The sequence below is a fragment of the Callithrix jacchus genome, chromosome 16 (assembly GCF_049354715.1).
Source record: "Callithrix jacchus isolate 240 chromosome 16, calJac240_pri, whole genome shotgun sequence".
Lineage (NCBI taxonomy): Eukaryota > Metazoa > Chordata > Mammalia > Primates > Cebidae > Callithrix > Callithrix jacchus.
In genome coordinates this window covers 27182679-27200012 of record NC_133517.1, presented here as the reverse complement: position 1 = coordinate 27200012, position 17334 = coordinate 27182679, and the positions used below count along the sequence as shown (strand labels likewise).

The following is a 17334-nucleotide window of genomic DNA, read 5'->3' as shown; positions in this document are numbered from 1 at the left end:
AGAATTAGAGCTACTAGAATTTTCCAAGTCGAGTTTTGACATTTGCTTTTGAAAATTCATCTACCAGAAAAAAATTCTAACTTTCTTAACCATAGAGAAAAGCCATTTTTACCTCAAAGGAATTTTTAAGATCATTTAAAGTTAAGATACGCATAAAGCAAAATTGTTTTACTTGCAATGCATAGATATAAATAACTGATATTTGTTTTGTAATATTCTAAACAGGTTATTTTGCTTAAATATCTATTTAAAATTGAAGCTTAAACTGTCTCTTCTACTGATTTTTTTTCATGCAGATATAAGGTTTCAATTCTTTGGTGCTAAGTCCATTAGCATGTGTTATTTTGAAATCCATAGTGCTGAGAAATTAGGCTCAGGTTTTGAAAACAGGAATGGAATTCATGGGGATTTTTTTTCTATTCAGCTGAAGGTGCCAGCATTTTTTTTCCACTTTAGAAGGTAAATTGTTCAGAGTTGGATCTTAATCTCTCAATTTTACAGACAAATCAGTGGAATTTAGTTGAAATGCTTTAAGACAACGCATGTGTACAAGTGATTTAACCAATGACGAGGATAGAAAACAGCATCTGCTTTCAGCCAACTGCTTGCTTTTGTACTGTTCAACAAAAAGATAAACAAAGGCACCTCCCTGGGCCCCATTTGTATCCTGATAATCTCATGTCATCTATATATCATCCTTATATACAATTTTTGCACATTTCAAAATGAACTTTTAATAATGAAGTCTTTCTGTTGATTAGAGCTGTCATGATTAAATGACCTTGAGTTTTCTTAGCCTGTGAATGTACAAGATTAGACAAGAATTACAAATAAAATCAAGGAAACTTTAACAATACATTATGGATAAACTTTACTTAGGAGTAAAGCACCAGGGATTTATTTCTTTATTCTTCTTTATTTTTTTGAAGAATGAAAGAAATTAGAACAAGATGAGGAAATGAAAAATTTAAGTGACCACATGTATCACTTGAGATACCAGGTATTATGAAGATCAGAGAAGATTTAGGAACAGGAGTAAATAGATCTCTTTTCCAGCTCATTGTTTCCAGTATCTTTTGGACTGCTTGTGGAAAATGCAGACCATTACATAATAAATATTTTACATAGAAATAATTTTTGTCCACCCACATAGCTCACTGACAGGTATTAATGGGACGAGGAGGGATGGGAAGCACAGTTGAGTGGTGTTCAGGTATCTTAGGAAATCCTATCCACTGTTGAGTGATAGGGTGTCTTCACCTTCACATTCAGAGGCCAATGTAGCTGCTTGGGCTATAGGATTATAGCTGGGATTTCAGGTGCTCTAAAAGAGTATCCCCAAACATTCAGTCCAAAGGGGCTTTTTTTTTTAAAGTGTTCTCAAGGTATTTTTACTGTTTCTGCTCATTCAACATTATTTATGGAGCAGGTATTGTAGTAGGTGCTGCAGAGAGAGTAATGTGCAATACAGATAAAAAATAAATTCATCCCCTATGGCCTTACAGTCTGCAGGAGTGGGCAATAACAGAAAGTATAAGTAAGGAAATTATGTAGCATGTTAAAATGGAATGCGGAAAGAGAAAGAAAATTAGAGCAGAGTAAGAAGACTAGGAAACGCTAGAGGAGGCAAGTGGGTTGTGATTTTGAATAAGGTGTTCAGGGTAGGCAGGCCTCATGAGAAGGTGCAATTTGAGCCAAATTTTTAAAGAAGTAGAGAAAGTGAGCCATGAGTAAATCCAGGGAAATCTTTTTGACATCATGGAACAGCTGCTGCAAAGGTCCAAATGAGGGAGCATGCTGAGTGCATTGAAAGAATAGCCAAGAGGCCAGTGACTGTAGTGGAGGAAGCAAGCGTTAGGAAAGTTGGAGGTGAGGTCAAGAGGTAAAGGGTGTCGCGTGAGAAAGTAGGTCCCTATCATATAGCACCTCCCAGGACATGGTTAAGGACTGGGGCTTTTGTTTGCAGAAAAGTGGTGCATCATTGCAGGGTTGTAAGCAGAGGAGCATGTCATTTTGCATTCTTCTTAATACCCACAAAGAATGTTACACAAAATAAGTATTCTCTTGTATCTCTGCAGGACCTGATGCATGATAGATGCTCAGTAAATATTTGTTGAATGGATGGATGAAAATAGCAACACACTCATATACAGGTTTTTCATTAATCTGATAATTACGTGCCTTACTGTGGGACTCTTGTGTTTCCTCTGTGAAGGATTCTGACTCACGAGGTGGTGGACTTTCCATGGAAGGCCTCCCATGCCTCCTGTAACCCCACTGTGAGCATGCTAACGGCTCACAGCTGTTTCCTCTAGATCGGTGGACAATAACTTGAAAAGGACCTTTACGTGGCTGGGGTCCACAGCATGTAGGTGGTATATCTCTTGCTAGCACCGTTTCTGGCTGAGTGGCTGTTCACAGGTAGAGGTCTTTGAAGAAAGCCTTTAATCCTAATGAAGCTCATTTCATTTCCTCCCATGATTTTTAGGGTAGCCATAGTTTCTCCAGGGATAGCATTTCTTAAGGTAACTGTTTAAAAAAAAAAAAAAAAAAGCATGAACATGCTATTCCCTTGCTGGTTTTTACCTCTCTGTTTGTGTAGATGGGCTCTATTGAACTATGATTAATTGTGTTGTCTCTGCAGAATCAGTGATAGATTTGCACTGGTATGTTTATACCAAATAATGTCTGTGGATACCTCGGTTTATAAAGTTAGGTCTAATCTTTTTCTACCCATTTTTCTCCTTACCAGCCTTTTACATGCTCTTAAAAATAATTGTTGCTGACCTTTATTTCCCTCATGTTAGCTTTATTGATTTATAATTTACAGAAGTGAAATGCACAAATCTTTTTCCTATTGTTTTAAGTGGTAAAATTCAGTGGTTTGTAGTACATTCACAATGTGTGCCACCATCACTACTACCTAATTCTAGAATATTATCATCACCCGCAATAAGTATCGCCTACCTAATTCCATTCTTGTTCTGTGTCCTGGCAGCCACTCTCCTGCTTGTGTTATCTCTGGCCTTTGTGTCTGGCTTCTTTGACTTAACCCAATATCTTCAAGGTTCACCCACGTTGCAACAGTATGTGTTCATACTTCACTCCCTTTTATGGCTGAATAATATTCCATTGTATGAGTGTACCACGTCTTATTTGTCTGTTTGTCAGCTGATAGATATTTGGGTTAGGCTATTGTGAATAATGCTGCTGAGAACATTCTTTTACAAATCTTTGTGTAAATGCTGGAAAAATATGTTTCCATTTCCCTTAGTTGTATACCTAGAAGTAGAAATCCTCAGTCATAAGGTATAATAACTGTAGTTTAACAATTAGAGGGGTGACCAAAATTTTACTGCAGTATTTTTTTTTTTTTTGCATTTTAAAAATCTTTTATTTTGGGTTCAGGGGTAAAGTGCAGGAGTAACTGTGCTTCACAGGGATTTGGTGTATAGATTATTTTGTTATTTTTTTATCCTCACCCTCCTCCCACGCTTCATCCATAAGTAGACCCCAGTGTCTGTCATCCTTTCTATGTGTCCATATGCCCTCAGCGTTTAACTCTCACTCATAAGTGAGAATATGCAGTATTTTGTTTTCTGTTCCTGCTTCAGTTTGCTTAGAATAATGGCCTCCAGCTCCATCCATGTTGCTGCAAAGGACACGATCTTGTTCTTTTTTTATGGCTGCAGAGTATTCCATTTACACGGTTATATATACCACATTTCTTTATGCAGTGTGCCATTCATAGGTATTTAGGTGATTCCATGTCTTTGCTACTGTGACTAGTTGCTTCAATAAACATATCAGTGCATGTGTCTTTATGGTAGAACCATTTATATCCCTTTGGGTATATACCTTATAATGGGATTGCTGGGTCAAATTGTAATTTTCTTTTAAGTTCTTTGAGAAATTGCCATACTGCTTTCTACAATGACGATCTAATTTACATTCCCACCAGCAGTGTATACGTGTTCCCTTTTCTCTGAAATCTTACCAGCATCTTTTACTTTTTGACTTCTTAACAATAGCCATTCTGACTAATATGAGATGGTATCTCACTGAAGTTTTGATATGCATTTCTCTAATGATGATTGATTTGAACACTTTTTCATATGGTTGTTGGCTATGGGTATGTCTTCTTTTGAAAAGTGTCTGTTTATGTCCTTTGCTTACTTTTTAATGTGGTTGTTTTTTACTGCAGTATTTACACCATTGCACTTCCCCCCCTCCAAGCAATACATGAGGGCTCCTAATTTATTCACCCCCTCACCAACACTTGTTGTTTTTCCTTTAAAAAATGTATGTATGTATTTATTTATTTATTATTGTACTTTAAGTTCTAGGGTACATGTGCAGAACATGCAGGTTTGTTACATAGATATACATGTGCCATGGTGTTATGGCACCCATCATCCCGTCATCTACATTAGGTATTTCTCCTAATATTATTCCTCCCCTGCCCCCCAACCCCTGACAGTCCCCTGTGTGTGATGTTCCCCTCCCTGTGTCCTGTCCATGCATTCTCACTGTTCAACTCTTACTTATGAATGAGAACATGTGGTGTTTGGTTTTCTGTTCTTGTGTTAGTTTGCTGAGAATGTTGGTTTCCAGCTTTATCCATGTCCCTTCAAAGGACATGAACTCATCCTTTTTTATGGCTGCATAGTATTCCCTGGTGTATATGTGACACATTTTCTTTATCAAGTCTATCACTGATGGGCATTTGGATTGGTTCCAAGTCTTTGTTATTGTGAACAATGCCACAGTAAACATACATGTGCATGTATTGTTATAGTAGAATGATATATAATCCTTTGGGTATATACCAGTAATGGGATTGCTGGGTCAAATGGTATTTCTAGTTCTACATCCTTGAGGAATCGCCACACTATCATCCACAATGGTTGAACCAATTTACACTCCCACCCACAGTGTAAAAGCGTTCCTATTTCTCCACACCCTCTCCAGCATCTGTTGTTTCCTGACTTTTTAGTGATCACCATTCTAACTGGTATGAGATGGTATCTCATTGTGGTTTTGATTTGCATTTCTCTAATGACAGGCGATGATGAGCTTTTTTCCATATGTTTGTTGGCTCTATAAATGTCTTCTATTTAGAAGTATCTGGGTTTTTTTTTTGTTTGTTTGTTTTAAATTTAGTCATCCTAGTACATATGGGGTGATATCTCATTGTAGTTTTGATTTTTATTTCCCTAGTGACTAATGATATGGAGCATTTTTTCATATGACGATTTGTATATTTTCTTTGGAAAAATGTCTATTCAAATTATTGCCCATTTTAAAATGGAATAATTTATATTTTTATAGCTAAGTTGTGAGAGTTCTTCATACAGTCTGTCTATAAGTCCTTATCAAACAAATGATATGCAAACATCTTCTGTATTCTGTAGCTTGTCTTTTTTATTTTCATGATAGTTGAATGCACAAAAGTTTTTAATTTTTATGAAGTTCAATTTTTTCTGTTATTGCTTGTACTTTTGGTATTGTAGCTAAAGAAATCTTTGGCTTACTCATGGTTATGTAATTCTATTTCTCTCTGTATGTCTTTTTTAAAATTTTTTATTCTTTAAGTTCTGGGGTACAAGTGCAGAACGTGCAGGTTTGTTACATAGGTATACATGTGCCATGGTGGTTTGCTGCATCCATCCCTCCGTTATCTACATTAGGTATTTCTCCTAATGCTATTCCTCCCTAATCCCCCCTCCCCCTGCTATCCCTCCCCTAGCCTCCCAATCCCCAGACAGGCCCTGTGTGTGATGTTCCCCTCCCTGTGTCCATATGTTCTCATTGTTTAACTCCCACTTATGAGTGAGAACATGTGGTGTTTGGTTTTCTGTTCTTGTGTCAGTTTGCTGAGAATGATGGTTTCCAGCTTTATCCATATCTCTGCAAAGGACATGAACTCATCCATTTTTATGGTTGCATAGTATTCCATGGTATATATGTGCCACATTTTCTTTATCCAGTCTACCATTGATGGGCATTTGGATTGGTTCCAAGTCTTGGATATCATGGATAGTGCCGCAATAAACATACATGTGCATGTGTCTTTATAATAGAATGATTTATAATCCTTTGGGTATATACCCAGTAATGGGATTGCTGGGTCAAATGGTATTTCTATTTCTAGATCCTTGAGAAATCTCCACAATGTCTTCCACAATGGTTGAACTATTTTACACTCCCACCAAGAGTGTAAAAGCATTCCTATTTCTCTACATCCTCTCCATTACCTGTTGTCTTCTGATTGTTTAATGATCTCCATTCTAACTGGCATGAGATGGTATCTCACTATGGTTTTGATTTGCATTTCTCTAATTACCAGTGATAATGAGCTTTTTTTCATATGTTTGTTTTATAGTTTTACTCTTGCATTTAAGTCTTTCTTTCATTTTTAGTTAATCTTAGGTTATGATGTGTTGTAGGGTTTGTAGGGTTCTAAATTCATTCTTTTGCATGAGGATATCAAATTGTCCCAAAACTATATGTTGAAAAGACTATTCTGTCCCTGTTGAATGGTCTTGTCAGTTTTGTTAAAAACGAATTGACCTAGATATGTGGGTGTGTTTCTGGACTCTCGGTTATATTACATTTATCTATGTGTCTATTTTTCTGCTAGTACAATACTTTTTTTGTGTTACTGTGGCTTGTAATACATTTTGAAATGAGAAAGTCTGAGTCTTCCAACTTTTTTCTTATTTTTCAAGATTGTTTTGAACATGCCAGGTTTCTTGCATTTCCATTTGAATTTTAGGATCAATTTACCTATTTCTGTAGAAAAAAAATGTTGCTGAAATGTTCATGAGAATTGCCTTGTATGTGTAGATCAATATCAGAGTACTACCATTATAACAATATTAATCTTGATTTCATAAACATGGAATGTCTTTTCATGTATTTAATGTTTCTTTAATTTTTTTGCAACAGTGTTTTATGTTTTTTATTATACAAATATTGACCTTCCTTGCTTGAATTTATTCCTAAGTATTTTGTTCTTCCTCAGTAATTTTTCAAATAAAATTGTTTTCTTAATTTTATTTTCAGATAATTCACAAAGTACATTAAGTGTATTGCTCAAGCAGTTTTGAGAAATAAATACATGTATGTTGCAGATATTTGATGAATTAATGTAGCTAGAGATTTGAATATTGTTACCTTTTCATTAGAATTTATCCTGGTCATGGGAAGGTGGTGATTTAGAGGAAGACATACTTTAGGATTTTTGTCCTGTCTACTACAGAATAATTGAATTTTGTAAATTTTTGTATAAGCCCTGTACTCTTTGAGACCAACAAAATATTGTATTCTAAGACTTGGAGAATATCACATGGTTAAAAGGTATATGAAGGATAGAGAGGTGTCGGTAGGAAGAGAGGAGTAGAAACTCCGATTTTTTCTTTTATCCAAAGTTGTTTGTAGGATTAACTAAAGCCCATACTAGTTCATTCACCATCAGGTTTCAAATAAGAGTTTCAGGTAAATAGTTGGAACGATGAAGATAATTTGATGCAGTCATTCTTTTTTATGACTTTCAATCGAGAAATGCAATTTCAAAATATTCAATGACTCTTGGGTTGCTTAAGAAGTGTATATAGTGATAACTAAAAGTGTATTCAAGAATTATTAGTTTGAAATTTGTTTTTAGTTATATCAATAACAAATGGATAATAATTTGAGCTTCCATTTTAGGATAGACTGAGTAATACAATAAACAAATAAAAATTATAGCCAGCAAGGATTTTTGTTTATACAAAATCAGCAATCTCGAATTCAATGTTAGATTCCAACGTTGCAAACTGGAGAAGAGGAATCTAAAATAGCTATGAAAATAACTTGGAGGAGGAACCAAAGCTTTTGTCTTGGTCTATCATGTGTTTCAGTCATTCTGTTGTACCTATTTTTAGTCTAAAGAATTAGGCCTTGGGACAGATGAAAAGGAAACAATAATGTAATAAATGTATGTTCACTCTGATTTATTCCCTAGATTTTTCTGTTTTTACTTTATATTTTTTTCCTGTAAAAGATAGGCAAAAATTGCCTAGTTAAAATTTGAAACCAAGCCTAGTTTTCCTTTATTATTTTTGTTATCATGAAAAGAACCTATCACATAGTTAAAAAATATTCAGACAGGACAAAAGATCAGTAAAAAGCAAATCTTCCTTTTGCTCTAGACCTGCAGTCCCACCCTCCAGACATAACCCTCCAATTATTTACCAACTCAGAACATTTTCATGCATGTACGTTTATCCCTGTTTGACCCTAGCTACACACACTGTTATATACCTTGATTTTTAAAATTAAATGGGCTATCTTGCTAGTTCCATGTCAACACATAAATCTCTACTCCATTCTTTTTTTTTTTTCAGATGGAGTTTTGCTCTTATTGTTCAGCTGGACCCAGGCTGGAGTGCAATGGCATGATGTGTGTTCACTGCAACCTCCATCTCCTGGGTTTAAGCGATTCTCCTGTCTCAGCCTCCTGAGTAGCGGAGATTACAAGCACACACCACCATACCCAGCTAATTTTTGTATTTTTAGTAGAGACAGGGTTTCACCATGTTGGTCAGGTTGGTCGTGCATTCCTGAACTCAGTTGATACACCCACCTCAGCCTCCCAAAGTGCTAGGATTACAGGTGTTAGCCACCACACCTGGCTTCTACTCCATTCTTTATACCCATTGCAGAGTATTCCATGATAAGAATAGACCATAATTTATTTAACCAGTCCCCTATTGCTAAACAAGTACTTTTTCTTTTCTTTTTCTGTTTAATTACAAATAATCTTTATACATCTTTGATGTGGGAGAGAGAAATAAAAACCCTTGCCATTCCTTTGACTATAAAAATTATTTTGTATATTCTAGAGTATAGTATTTTAGGTATATTATAATTTTCACACAATTTTATATAATATTATTTAATAAATAATTTAGTAATATTGTGAGTAGAATTAAAAGCAATTTGCAGGTTTGAGAGTGAGTGTGTATTCTGTGATAGTTGTGATCTTGATAATGTAGTTCTCTAGGTAGAAGCTTTATTCTTTCATACTATAAAACAACATGCTCTTGTGGGATGGCTGAGTAGTCTTTATGGCACAGTTGCTGAGCAGAGTAGCCTAAAATGAAAAACCCTCTGCTATTTCTCTTGGTTTTATGTTCTATTCAGTCCTCACCCCTAGATCCCTTCAGGGTTGTGTGCTTATATGGAAGGTAGAACTCTGCTGATAGGCACTAGGGAAAGTCCATTTGAATCACAGCTTCTGCTTCTTTTTCCTCTTCCTTCTTCTTTTCTCTCCTGAGATCCCTTCCCTCTTCCCTCTTTACACATAGACCATTAGAACTATTTTGTAGATGGAGCCAGCAGTCAGGATTTTGTCCAGAACTCAATGTGATGAGCTGGAGTAAGTTGTCCAAAAGACCAAGCATAGACAAAAGCAGCTGTAGACTAGGGTTTCAGCAGCCTTCAAATAAGCATTGGTCAGAATAAGAAAGCTCTGATCCATCCCTGGTGAGGGCATTGCACTGTCAGGATTCCATTCTGTCAGTGACCACTCCTATGTCTTGCTCCATTTTTGGCTTCCTACTTTTCTCCCCATCTCCATCTCTCTAAACATATCTATTCGTTTAAAGCTAGTAAAATCCCACCATCTTTGTGAAAATGCCCCTCCTCCTGAGATCCTTGGTACACTTGCTTTCTCTGCATTCTGGTGGATTCATTATTTGTACTTACAGTTCTCAACTTTCATGCTGTGATAAAATCAGCTATGTGTTGCATGAAATTTGTTGCTGTTTCCGGTGACCTTCATTGATATTTTTATGTACTAGAACAAATTGGTAGCTATTCCTATCTATCTTTTGCCTTATTTTATATGTGCTTTCTCCAGCCTATATCTGCATGAACTCATCCACCCTTTCAGCCACCACTGACTTTCTCTCAGCCTCATTCATTTGCCTCCCTACTACTGAAGAGCCTTTGAAACAAGACTGTCCTCTATGCCTGGAGCATTATTCCATCTCCTTTTTTGTCTCCTTAACTTTCACATTTATAATCAAGTATTATTACTTCAGGAGAAACTACTGACACCCTTGATAAATACCCCTAGTTTATGTTACCCTGGGTCTCCATTGTAGTACTGGCTTTGTCTGAATTTTTACTTGTGGGATTATTTGATTGTCTGTTCCATTAGACTGTAAACTCCATAAGGGTAGAGGCCTTGATTTTTTTTCTTTCATTAGTTCTTATACTTAATAAATATTTGTTTGATACATAAATGAATTAATCAATTTACATTGTAATGGTATTATATTATACTTGCCCTCTTTTATGTTTTCACAAGTAGAAAAGAACAGGATGGAGTTAAAGCTACCATGCTAGAATTGGACATTACTTGAATTCATTTTTATCTAAGTCATAGCACATGAACTGAGACTGTGCTTTGAATGTATGTCTTGCTGGAAAAGTATTTGTAAACCATTGCTTTATACTATTGGTTTAACAATTATGTACTCTTTTCCCACCCTCACTATACAGTGTTTTAACTCTTTGACTGCCTAGATAGTAAGGTGGCAATATAAATAAATGGAAATATAAATATATATACACATGGATGGATATATCCTCAAAGCTGCATCTAAAATGAGAGTAGTCAAAACATATTTGCATGGTGTGCTGGTTAAATGTGTGGCTTAGTGTGCAGCCTGAGTTGGACTTTAGTAATGATGTCACTTAATGGCTGGCAGTTACTGTATGCAAGATACTTAGTCTTTCTGAGCCTCAATTTCTTTATTATGAAGAAAATAATAGTATTATGAAGAATAGATTGTTGTGAGGTTGTACATTTTAAATTATTAGCATAATAATAATGGCTGATTTTTAGTATTTAATAGCTTGCATCTGTAATAATGAATGAATACATGCTTATACCTTGACCTATTTTTAATTCAAAACTGCATACAAGGTTAAAACAATCCAAAAGATCAAGGAAATATAGAATTCACAGGGCACCATTTAAGGAAATAATATGTGGTGAACAGTATGTTGGACATCACCACCATTTCAATAGAATTTCTTTTTAAATATGTTAGAAGCATCACATTTAGTCATGTGCTTTTCCTTTAACAAAAATGTTGACAGAGAGAAAAGGATAATTGGCTAGAAGTAGGCAGTGTTTAAAGTTGGCTGAATGCCTTGTTTTAAAGTGAAAAAAGAAACCAAGCTGTAAACACCAGCTAGCACAGGCCATACAGAACAATTTCACAAAAGAGAGAAACACAGTTGCAAAATAGAGTAAATGTTTTTATGGTTGAATACAGAGCATATATTAAGGTCCAAATGATCTTTGCTTTTATGAGTTCTCCTGATTCAGATAAGACTCTTGGTTCCTAGGGAATGGCAGTGGCACCTTTTGCATGACTAGATGTGTATTTGGAAGAGACTTACAAGCCTTACAATAAGCACACAAACAGTGATTGTGTGTTTGCCAGTTTAAATAGCTAGTTTGTAAGGGAGACAAAGACGGGCTATAAAAAGGGGTTGCAGGATTTGAAATCAAAATTAAAGTTGGATGTTTGATAACCACAAGTATGCCATGACTGCAGAAACTTAATTTTTATTATATGATAACATCTTCTTTTCCCATCCTGCCCTGACGTTTAACCAACCCCAATATGGGGGGAAAATCACTTTTATACTTTGGGAAGGTAGAAGCTCCATGCTGTGAGGAATGTGCTCATAATCATATAATTAGAAATAATTTTAAAATTTATTAACTTTACTTTGGAGTAAAAATATAACTAGGACAGAAGTAGTCTATAAATTGAGTAGTAGATCATTTTTTGTGTATTATTTACTGAGAAAACAGTATTTTCCCAGGCTTAATTTAGTGGATCATCTATATATAGATGTCCTATATATAGGTATAGGTATACTCATGTATATGTATATCTAAATGCACATAAATGCTTATGCAATCTTTATACACATGTATATGCCCCATATATTAAAATAATATGTGTATATATCAACATATAACAATCAGCTTATTATGTTGCAGTTTTCTTTGTATAGAATTTATAACTAACTCTTCATACTTTAGTAAGGATTACAGGCATCTATCATTCCTGAATTAATTTTATAACCCAATTATATAACAATTGTTTTCTATTTGTATTCATATTATCTAGATGATCTGAATTCTGACCCTTTCCCCAGAGTAAGAGGCAATTCAGATTCTCTTCTAATTGAGTCCTGTGAGGCTTGTGAAATACCAGTTTTATTATGGGGATTGTTGTTCTCTGGGGATTGAACCGGGACCACCAAATATAACATTTTGAACCACACATTGTTTGAGAACTACTAATGTCTCAAGATGAGTTAAGTAAAAGCAATAAATTTTTTAAAGATGTGGGAATATAAACATAAATTTCTACAGGGTAAAGTTTTTCTCCCCTTCTTCTTCCTTTTTTTTTTTTTTTTTAAAGCCCATTGGCACTGCTGTTCAATATGTTACGACATTCAGAGCAACCACAGCAGCAGCTCTCACCAGAAATTAAAGGTAAATCTGACATTTTTTTCATCATGTAGTATTAAGATAAGTAGATACGGTTCTGGGTTTTTTTTCTTAATGCTGCATACATCTTTTAGCCATGCAGTGTTAAGTATGTTATATCATTACAGTGATGTTTTCCCCCTTAATCCTTGAGTATTTAGGGAAAAAATGAAGTATCTTTGTATTTCCTACATGATCAATCTTTTCAATATCTGATTTATATTTCTTTTATCTGTCTTCTTTTGATCAATGTGACAGAATCTATTGTCACATTAGTCACAGAAGGCCCCCTACAGAATAGATACTTCAAGCACTTCACCTTCTATTAGGTTGGTGCAAAAGCAATTGTGGTTTTTACCATTACTTTTAATGGAAAAAAGCACAATTACTTTTGACCAACCTAATAGAAAAAGAACTCAGATACTTACAGCAAATTCAGAGCTGGTTCCCTTTTTCTTATGAAATTCATATGCGAGTTGTGAGTTAGATCAGAGAAACCTTATTATTTCTACTGACAGATGGAGAAATGACAGGGATAGAGAGGTAAATACTGACCTGCCCTAAGTCTAGAGGTTAAATTAAAAGCCAGAGTAGAAAGCAAATTATTTGAAACCAAATATGTAATTTTCCCTTAATTCTTTAAAATCCTATTGGAAAACAATTGCATAGATCAACTGATTAGGCCATCTTCAGGAAGATTCTCACAGGTTTTGGTGGAAGGAGAAACCTTCTGGCCAGTCTTGCTAGAGAACATTAGCAAAGGGAGAACACTTTCCCAGTGTTAATTAAATTTTTTGTTTGTTTGTTGTAAGTAACAGCTACTGACTGGCAAATTTAACAGGGGATTTGTTGAATGGATGCTGTCATAGCTCATATTATCAAAGGCCTTGCTGAACAACCAAACCTCCAGAGGGGGAGCAGCTGGGGCAATTCAGGGACCCTCACTTCAGAGTTTTGCCATTAGGATACCTCAGATCTCATGAGCTCCCATTTCTTAAGTCCTCATTTTAATGATCAAATGATCAAGAGAAAGAATCTGATTGATCCAGCTAAGATCATGTATCTTCCCTTAGATTAGTCAGTTATGGCCAAGAGGAAAGTCAAAGGCACTGATGTGATAGACACCTGAGGCCCATATTTGCATATCAGGCTATTCCAAGAGAAAGAGGAACCCCTGTGAGTCTGGGATGCACCTAATGGGCATCCACCTAAGTCCAAATGTGCTAAAAGATATGTAAAAACAATAGACTGCATTGTACATATATGTTTACATGCCCACACACAACTGATTTCACATCTCAGAAAAAAAGAGTGTGGTTTTGGTTCAGTGACATCTTCTCAGACAACAAAAGGAACTAATTGGGCATTTACAATGTGATAAGTAGTGGCAAATGCAAAGTATTTCATTTGATCCTCACCACAATGCTGTGAGACAGGCACTATTTTCACACCCATTTTACAGGGGAGGAAGCTGAAGTGTAGACGAGTTGTATATCTCCAAATCACATGGTTAGGTAAGTGGTAAGAGAGCTTGCATACAGCTTTGACTCTACAGCCCACAATTTTAAGAAGTCATTGACATTCTTCCAACTGAATAAAACACCCAGTACTTACCACATTAAAATATAACTATTTGTTTACAGCTCTTCTTTCCACCTGAGATTTGAGCAACTTGAAGACAGATTGTTTTACTTGTCTGTATTTAACACGTACTAGAGTGCCTACAACATACTAGGTGTTGTAATTAGTTTGAATTAATAAAAGAATAAATGACCAGTCAAATACTAAGTTCCAAGCTCATAATTGTCATAACTGAATTAGTTAAACCTTACTGCTAGATAACATGCCAACAGCAAGAAACATTTATTTAGCCCTTGTCAACTTTAAGGCAAATAATTTGAGAGTTTATGAATATTTGGAGAAAAATAAGATATAATGCCTCCCCTTAGAGGGTTTAAAATTTATTCACAGTGATAAAATTTATAAAAACAAGTATAAAAATTTCCAAGTATTAAATTTGCAGTGTTAAACTGACTTAATGCTATGAAGATGAGAGGAGCATGTTGGGCAGTAGGGAAGGGTGTCACGGTGAACCCAGAATTACTAGGCATTGAACATATTGGACTGGAACATCTGGAGAGAAGAATAGGCAGGGAAAACAGCACTAGCAACAATACCTCATTAAGAAATGTTTATGGGTATTACAAGCATATTTTATTGTGGTGAAACACACATAAAATTTACCATTTAAACAATTTTAAAGTATACAATTCAGTGGCACTGTGTATATCCATGTTGCATGTTTGTGATGTTTTTGGAAAAAACTAGTTAGATAAATTCTGACCAGTTACCTGCTGGAAATTCTCTTTAGAGTGATGTAAATGTGGGTTACATTATACCATTTCCCTTGGACTCCAACCCTCATCTTATTTATACAAAATCGCAGCAGGATTTTCACAGGCCTGTAATTACAAAGCTGGTGTGCCTAGAAACATGAAGTCAAAAGATGTGAGCTAAACCACATACCCGATGGGAGAGAGTAGTGAGTAGGAAGACCAGAGACCAAAGACCAGAATTTTACCATCATCTCTGCTATTTACAGGGTTATTCTTTGCCTAATGTAATGAATGTGGACAAGTTATATCTCTAAGGTGCCTTTCTAATAATAAACCTCATGGATCCAAATGTATAAAAATAGCTTGTAAGAGACAGTCCTGTGTTTCTCTGAAAATAGAGATAAATTTGGTCTCAGTACTTACATGTGGAGACCTACATAGTAGTCTAGCTCAGTTCTGTACTGCCCTTGGATCAGTTAGGCCACCAAGACTTTGCCTTTGAGCAGCTCATTACAGACACCTTTCTTGCTAGTGTTCAATTCAGTGTGATATCTGTTAATAGAGATTTAGTAAATCATCTAACCAAGAAAAGGAAAATTCAGATTGTTCAAGATTTAACAGAACGTGATGAAGTATTACAGAAAATTTAATGAAACTCAATCTGTAGATATTCTAGTGTATAAAAATCATTATTATCAACCTATTAACTTTTCAGATAATCGAGCATGTTTACTCATGAATAATCATGTATCATTTCTGCCAGTATCCATACCAACCAATGACCACTTCAAATGTGATGTATTTTGATATGCTTTCATCTCAAGTCAATGACTCTAATGGGACGAAGCCCTTAGGCACTTAGAACCATTTATTAAGAAACTCTCAAAATTAATTACAAAATAGTGAGTTTTAAATAGTACGCTAGAGACATGAAAAATCATTTGATTCCAAAGGTGCCAAACTTGGAAACAGGAAATAGTTTATAACTTGTCTAACATGTTAAGCAAAACACAGCAGCGACTTCCCTATTTCTTAGATACTACTAATTTTTTTTATTGTTCCTTCTTAGAAGGAAATACATCTCAAAAGAAGGATATTGACTTATGACATTTAATACTTTGTAACAATACCCTAGGTGGCAAACTGCTAAGGTGACTCTAATGCTTGATCCATTCAACACTGTCTTAAACAAAAGGGATATTTTAAAATGTTGAACCCTGAAAAGTATGATAATTTTTTCTATTTTAAGAATGTATGTTTAAAAACATATGGTTTTAAATTACATTTTTTAAGAAAACAGATACAGTGTGGCACATGCATAAAATAGAACACTGTACAGCAGTGAAAAATAAACTCCATCTAAAGCCTCTTTGGAACTAAATCTTAAAAAGTGTTGAGTCACAGAACAATTCAGAGCATGATGCATTTTTACAAAGTTCAAACACAAGTATAACAACTAAATTATGTGGAGATTAAAAATCATCAGTGGTAACAAAGCTATGAAGAAAAGCAAATCACAGACACAAAATACAGGGTAATGATTGTGGAGGCAATAGGAATAGAGGGGGCAATCTGGAAGGAGCCAAAGGGAGACATTTCAATAGCATAGCTGATGTTCTGCTTCTGTCCTTTTATTGTTGTTTCTTTCTGTTTGTTGTTTTGTTTTTGTTTTTAAATAAACTTTTATTTTAGAGGAGTTTTATATATACTGACAAATGGTAAGGACAGTACAGAAGGTTCCTATATACCCCATCCAGTTTCCCTCATTAATATCTTACGTTAGTAAGGTACGTTTATCACAGTTAGTGAACCAATATTGACAAAATACTGTTAACCAAGTCCACATTGTATTCATATTTTCTTAGCTTTTAACTAATGTCCTGTTTCTATTCCAGGATCCCACCCAGGATACCAACATTATACATATTTAAGTGTCCTGTGTCCTTAAAATCCTCTTTGCTGTGAAAATTTATCAGAATTCCCTTGTTTTTGAAGTCCTTAAACATTTTAAGTTCTGGTCAGGAATTTTGTGTGCTGTCACTCAAGTGGGATTTGTCTCATTTTTTAAAATTATGATTATACTTTAGTTCTGGGATACATGTGCAGAACATGCAGGTTTGTTACACAGGTATACATGTGCCATGGTAGTTTGCTGTACCCATCAACCCATCATCTACATTAGGTATTTCTCCTAATGCTATCCCTCCCCACAGTCCCCGATCCCCTGACAAGCCCCAGTGTGTGATGTTCCCTTCCCTGTGTCCATGTGTTCTCATTGTTCATCTTCCACTTATGAATGAGAACACGCAGTGTTTGGTTTTCTGTTCCTGTGTTAGTTTGCTGAGAATGATGGTTTCTAGCTACATCCATGTCCCTGCAAAGGACATGAACTCATCCTTTTTTATGACTGCATAGTATTCCATGGTG

General features: G+C 35.3%; 1 protein-coding gene across 22 annotated transcripts in view; it reads left to right on the top strand.

Annotated features, from left to right (window-relative positions):
- The window catches only part of EYA1 (EYA transcriptional coactivator and phosphatase 1), a 340201-nt gene that overhangs the window by 66840 nt on the left and 256027 nt on the right, over positions 1-17334 (top strand). For 4 of the 22 annotated variants that reach the window (XM_078353587.1, XM_078353584.1, XM_078353590.1 and 1 more), the window contains exon 3: positions 12504-12577. The exons of the other annotated variants lie outside the window; for them this stretch is intronic. The gene's annotated coding sequence lies outside the window, so the exon portion shown is untranslated. The remainder of the gene's footprint in view (positions 1-12503; positions 12578-17334) is intronic. 22 annotated transcript variants of the gene reach the window in all.